Genomic DNA, 6,773 nt, shown 5'->3' with positions numbered 1-6,773 from the left:
TGTGACTCCAAAACTGCGGCTTTTTAATCATTAGGTTGGGGATAACAAATGCATTTCATTTCAAGAGCCAAGTGCAGTTAACTGGGATGAGACTCAGGGCTGCCATTTTGAGGAGTCTGGGGCTCCTCAGGTTCAGTAGGCAAGGGCATGTGATTGATTAGCGATGTCTGCCACGGCATGGGGGTGGGGGGAGTGACAGCATTCTACCATCCCTGCCACTAGGCGATGATGCAGTATTAGCCTCCTTATTTTAGACTCTTTCTCCCTCACCACAGTGCTTCTGAGGCCAATAGTCCTATATTTCCTGCCTCAGCAATGAGAAGCCCATGGCAAAGTTGCCAAGCACTGTCAAGTTGGAGGTGAGCAGAGCTCCATTAGGGAGAAAGGGAAAGACTATACTTTCAGGGATCGTTTATATAGTTTGCGGCTAGAGAAGTTTCCCAGCGTGAGGACCCACAGGAAGCACGAGGAGGAGGTACAGCATTCTCCGTGGCGTGTGAAGCCAGCTCTAGGTGTTACTTTGCTGCAACTACATTTGCCATTGATGATCGTTCTTCTCTGGTCTCAGAGAGAGCAGAAGGGAGAGAAGATGCAGTCTGAGTGATTCCCGTTTCAACATTATAAAAGAAGACAGAAAGAAAGAAACCGAATGCACATTTGATCATTCCAGAATCCTTTGCCCATCACACAGGGCTTAGTATCGCCTTTGTGTAGGAAGGGCACCAATATTTTAACTGTAGGGGGACAGATAATCCAACATTATTTATATCTGTCTTTGGAGGCCTCACATGACCTAGGGTAGCAGAGTTACCTTCATAACTGTTTACTTGGGGTTATGTTATCCTCTCAGAGTTCGCACTGAGAGCAAGGAAGACAGCCCCGCCATGTGCTTTGTGATGGTGGGACTGAAGGCTGAAGCTGAAGGAAACATTTGCTGTCAGTGATACATAAAGCAGAGACTCCATTTTGCCCAGAACAGAGCATGAGCTGTGCATAAAAGGCCTAACACTCCGTGATTGGGGATCCATGAATCAAGTCAGGGAACCCAGAAAGGATTATTGAGTCATGAGCCAAGCCCTGTAACATGCCTTATATCACACATAATAACAGATATTTAAATTTTCTCCCGTCAGCCTGGATATGTTTTCCTAGGTAATATAGGGTCTGGATGTGGACCCTGAGCTCAAGGAAATGCCCCAGATCAGGAGACAAGACTAATGTGCCTCTTACCAAGACACAACCTGCCCAATGCCTTGAAACTTTGTCTGCCTTCCCTCCCCATGAAGCAGCCTATCTTTATGCCAAATACATGGAAGTCCTTGTAATTCCTCTGATATTTCGTATTGTTTTGCACCTCCATGCTTTTGCTACTGTTCCCAGACTACCATGCAAATAGCTCTTCAGGGTTTTGATTTTTGTCTGTGCCTCTCACTGGCTATGAGGTCCTGACAAGTTATTTAACTGCCTCTATGCCTCTGTTTCCTCCTCTTAAAGTGGGACGACAACAGTTTTACCTCCTAGGGTTGTTGTAAAAGTTAAATGAGATACCACATATTAAAGCACTTAGAAGCACATTCAGCACTTAGAAGCACTAGACAAGTGTTAATAATTAGCATCATCACTCGTCTTTCAAGACTCAACTTGAACGTTATCTCCACCAAGGAGCTTTGCGAAAATGACCACAAAGTCAAAAGACAAAAGATTGCCTGGAAAAGAACTTTGCAATACGTATGACAATGGGCTGACTGGCTTCCTTAATTTATGGGGAACAAGTACAAATCTGCAGGAAGATAACAGTTCAATCGAAAACTGCCCAGCTGTCAGGAACATGCAGTTCACCGAGAAAAAAATACAAGTGGCCAATAGGCAGAAAAGATGTTCAATTTCACTCATAATTATTCAAGTAAAAGTAGTAAAAAAAAGCCTTTTTTTTTTTTTTTTTTTTTTTGCTTTAAAGTTTCATGATACCTAGTGTTTGCAAGTGTGGGGAAATTAACCATTTGCATGTACTCTTGAAGAAACTATAGATTTTTGCAGCCCTTTCGGCAAGCATTTTGGAAATATTTATCAAAACCAAAAATGCACACTTCCTCAAACACAGCAAATTATTCTCCTGTTTATTGATAACCTCACAAAAGAATATATGTCAATATACACCATACTATGTTCTAGGGTTCTAAAAGTGTACCTGGCACACAGCAGGTGCTCAGTAAATAGTTGTTGAATAAATAAGTGAACGAAAATGTTCATTGTAGCAATGTTGGTAAAAGACAAAAACAAAAACAACCTGAATGTCCAGCAACAGGGGAGATTTTAAATAATTTTGCACACTCATACTATGGAGAATTCTGTCACTGTTGCAACCAATATCATATTTCTGTATATTCTGATTTAAGAAGACTTCTTTTGTTGTTGTTTTGGTTTTAAATTTTTTTAGATTGACAAATAATAATTGTACATATTCAATATAATGATTTTCTTTTATTTGGATAAATTTCCTTTAATGGGATTGCTGGATCATGTGGTAGTTCTATTTGCAGTTTTTTAAGGAACCTCCATACAGTTCTCCATGGTGGCTGTACTAGTTTACATTCCCACCAACAAGGTACAGGAGTTCTCTTTTCTTTGAATCCTCACCAGCATTTGTTATTTTTTGTCTTTTTGATGATAGATAGCCCACCTGTGGTGAGGTGATGTCTCATTGTGGTTTTAATTTGCATTTCCCTGATGATTAGTGATGTTGAGCATTTTTGATGTATTTGTTGGCCAATTCTATGTCTTCTTTTGAGAAATGTCTATTCAAATCTTTCAACCATTTTTCAATTTGATGGTTTGCTTTTTTGCTGCTCAGATGTTTGAGTTCCTTGCATATTCTGGATGTCAATCCCCTGTTGGATGAGTAGTTTGCACATATTTTCTCACATTCTATAGGCCGTCTTTTCACTCTATGGATTGTTTCCTTTGATGTGTAGGAGCTTTTTTGTTTAGTAAAATTCCATTTATTTTTGTTTGTGTTGCTTGTGCTTTTGAGGTCTTATTCATAAAATCTTTTCCCAGGCCAATATCCTGAAGCACTTCCTCTGTGTTTCCTTCTAGTAGTTTTATTGTGTCAGGTCTTATATTCAGGTCTTACATTTAGGTCTTTGATCTATTTTGAGTTAATTTTTGTATAGGGTGAGAGGTGGGGATAGCAGTTTTATCCTTCTGCCTGTGGATATCCAGTTTTCCCAGCACTGCTTATTGAAGAGACTCTCCTTTCTGCAATGATTGTTTCTGGTACCTTTGACAAAGAACAATTGCTTGATATATGTGAATTAATTTCTGGATTCTCTTTATTCCATGGTCTATGTGTATTTGTTTCTGTGCCAGTACTATGCTATTTGAGCTACTACATCTTTGTAGTACATTTTGTTTTGTTTTTAAAAAATAATTTTAAATTTTTTTGTAATAGAGACAGGGTCACATTATGTTACCCAGGATGTTCTCAAACTCCTGGGATCAAATGATCCTCCTGCCTTGGCCTCCCAGGGTACTGGAATTACAGGCACGAGCCACTGCAGCTAACCTAAAGGATATTTCGGGTCTGGTAGTGTGATACCTCTGGCTTTTTCTTTTAGCCCAGGTTTGCTTTGGCTATCCTTTCAGGGTCCTTTGTGTTTCCATGCAAATTAAAAAAAAAAAAAATTCTATTTCTGTGAAGAATGTCCTTGGTATTTTGATAGTGTTGGTGTTGAATCTGTTGTTTGGGTAGTATCACCATTTTAACAATATTAATTCCTCCAGTCCATGAGCATGGGATGTCTTTTTATTTGTTTATATCTTCTTAAATTTCTTTCATCCATGTTTTATAGTTTTCCTTGTAGAGAGCTTTCAATTCCTTAGTTAAACTTATTTGTAGGTATTTAATTTTGTAGCTATCGTAAATGAGATTGCCTTCTTGATTTCTTTTTCAGCTAGCTCATCATTCATGTATAAAAATGCTGGTGATGTTTGTATATTAATTTTGTATCCTGCAACTTTACTAAATTCACTTATCAGCTCTGAGTTTTTTTTTTTTAAGAGTCTTCAGGTTTATACAATCATGTCATCTGTAAAAACAGGTAATTTTACTTCCTCCTTTCCAATTTGGATGCTCTTTATTTCTTTCTCTTGCCTAATTGTTCTGGCTAGAGCTTCTAGTACTGTGTTGACTAATAGTGATGAGAATGGTCATTTCTTTTTCGTTCTAATTCTGAAAGCTTTTTCTCATTCAGCAAGATGTTAACTGTGAGTTTTTCGTATATGGCCTTTATTATGTTCAGTTACTTTTTTCTATACCTAATTTATTAAGAGTTTTTACCTTGTCTCTATTAAAAAAAAAAAAAATTAGCCATGCACGGTAGCATGCACCTGTAGTCTCAGCTGCTTAGAAGGTTGAGGCAGGAGGATTGCTTGAACCCAGGAGGTTGAGACTGCAGTGAGCCATGATTATGCCACTGCACTCAAGCCTAGGTGACAAAGTGAGACCCTGTCTCTAAAAAGGAAAAAAGATTCCACAGTTTCTTGTCTAAAAATAAAAGAAAAAAAAATCAAAAGAAAAAGGAGTTTTTATCATGAAGGAAAGTTGAATTTTATCAAAAGGTTTTCCTGCATCTATTGAGATGATCATATTGCTTTCGTCCTTCATTTTATTGATGTGATGTATGACACTTACTGATTTGTATATATTGAACACTCTTCGCATTCCTGGGATAAATCCCAGTTAATCATGGTGAATTATATTTTTGATGTGTTGTTAGATTTAGTTTGATAGTATTTTGTTGAGAATTTTTGTGTCTATGTTTATCAGGGCTGTTGTGGTTTTCTCTTTTTGTTGTGTTCTTGTCTGGTTTGGGCATTAGACTAATGCTGGTCTCATAGAATGAGAGAGGAAGAATTCCCTCTGCTTTAATATTTTGAAATGGTTTAAGAAGAATTAGTGTTATTTTTTAAAGGTTCAGTAGAATTCATTCAGTCTTCAACTTTTCTCTATTGGAAGATTTTTATTACTGGTTCAACCTCGTTACTCGTTATTGGTCTATTCAGGTTTTCTATTTCTCCTTGGTTCAGTGTTGGTAGGGCATATGTATCCAGGGATTTATCCATTTCTTCTAGGTTTCCAAATTTATTGGTGTATATTTGTTCATATTAGTCTCTAGTGATTCTTTGTATTTCTGTGGTATCCATTGTGATGTCTCTCTTTGTTTCTAATTTTATTTATTTAGATCTTCTCTCTTTTTTCTTTGCTAGTCTAGCTAACGGTTTGTCTATTTTTTTAATCTTTAAAAAACAATTTTTGTTTTATTGTCTTTTTATTGTCTTAATTTTGTTTATTAATGTTCTGATCCTTATTATTTCCTTTTTTCCACTAATTTTGGGTTTAACTTACTCTTGTTTTTCTAGTTCCTTAGAGGTTTTAGGCTGTTTATTTGAAATCTCTCTAGTTTTTTGATGTAGGCATTTATTGCTATGAACTTATATCTTAATACTGCTTTTGCTACCTTTCATAGATTTTGGTATGTTGTGTTTCTATTTTTATTTGTTTCAAGGAATTTTTAAATTTTATACTAAATTTCTTCCCTCACCCATGGGTTATTCAGGAGTATGTTGTTTAATTTGCATGTATTTGTATATTTTTTAATGTTCCTCTTGTTATTGATGTCATTTTATTTCATTATGGTTAGATAAAATACTTGACATAAGTTTGATTTTTAAAAACATTTTCGAGACTTGTTTTACATATTACCATATGGTCAGTCCTGGAGAGTGTTCCATGTACTGATGAAAAGAATGTGTATTCTGCAGCTGTTGGGTGAAATGTTCTGGAAATATCTGTTAGGTCCATTTGGTCTATGGTGCGGTTTCAATCTGATGTTTGTTGATTTTCTGTTTAGACGGTATGTCCAATGCTGACAGTGGGGTGTTGACGTCCCCAACTATTATTGTAATAGGGTCTATTTTTTTAGATCTAATAATATTTGCTTTATCTATCTGGGTGCTTAACTGTTTGGTGCATATATATTTATAATCCGTATGTTTCTTTGCTACATTGATCTCATTATTATACATAATGTTTTTATTTGTCTTTTCTTACAGCTTTTAACTTGAAGTCTATTTTGTGTGATATACGTATAGCTATTCCTGCTTACTTTTAGTTTCCATTTGCATGGAATATCTTATTCCAGCCTTTCACTTTCAGTTGAGTATTTTTACAGGTGAGGTAAGTTTCTTGTAGGTAGCATGTAGTTGGTTCTTGTTGTTTTATTCATTCAGCCAGTCTCTATCTTCTAAATGGGAAATATAATTCATTTACATTCAAGGTTATTATTGCTAAGAAGACTTCTAATACATAGGGTAAAAAGAAAACACCTAAAACATCAAAGTGCAGAATAATAAACATTGTACATGATCATTAGCGTAAGTAAAAAATATATACATAAAAATATTCAAATATTCTAGTATATGCATTTTTATTTCCTGCAAAGATGACTTAGAAGCTGTTTCTATGTCCTTTGTAAGGAAGAACTGGGGATAGGGAGGTGGTCAAAAGGAGAGAACTTTAGATTCATTTTATATTAATAGGTTTCTAATTGAAATTTTTCTTTTTGAAATTTGTTTGGGGGAGTATATATATATATATATGGATTGTATTTCACAATGCAAATAAACAAATGCATTTTGTTTTCTAGTAGCTGACCAGACTCTCCAAGATCTGCCCCATATAACTGTCTGTCTTCTCTGGCCATCTCCTGTAT

At 35.9% G+C, this 6,773-nt stretch overlaps 1 non-coding gene across 1 annotated transcript; it reads left to right on the top strand.

Annotated features, from left to right (window-relative positions):
• The first annotated feature begins 389 nt into the window (after window positions 1-389).
• LOC116531229 lies at window positions 390-605 on the top strand. The gene has a single exon (XR_004260319.1). It is a non-coding gene; the product is annotated as a small nucleolar RNA U3 (small nucleolar RNA).
• Window positions 606-6,773: the final 6,168 nt, after the last annotated feature.

This window comes from Sapajus apella, unplaced genomic scaffold, assembly GCF_009761245.1.
Source record: "Sapajus apella isolate SASKATOON/1434 unplaced genomic scaffold, GSC_monkey_1.0 scaffold69, whole genome shotgun sequence".
Classification (NCBI taxonomy): domain Eukaryota; kingdom Metazoa; phylum Chordata; class Mammalia; order Primates; family Cebidae; genus Sapajus; species Sapajus apella.
The sequence above is the reverse complement of the archived record's forward strand: the minus strand, read 5'-3'. Positions and strand labels throughout refer to the sequence as shown.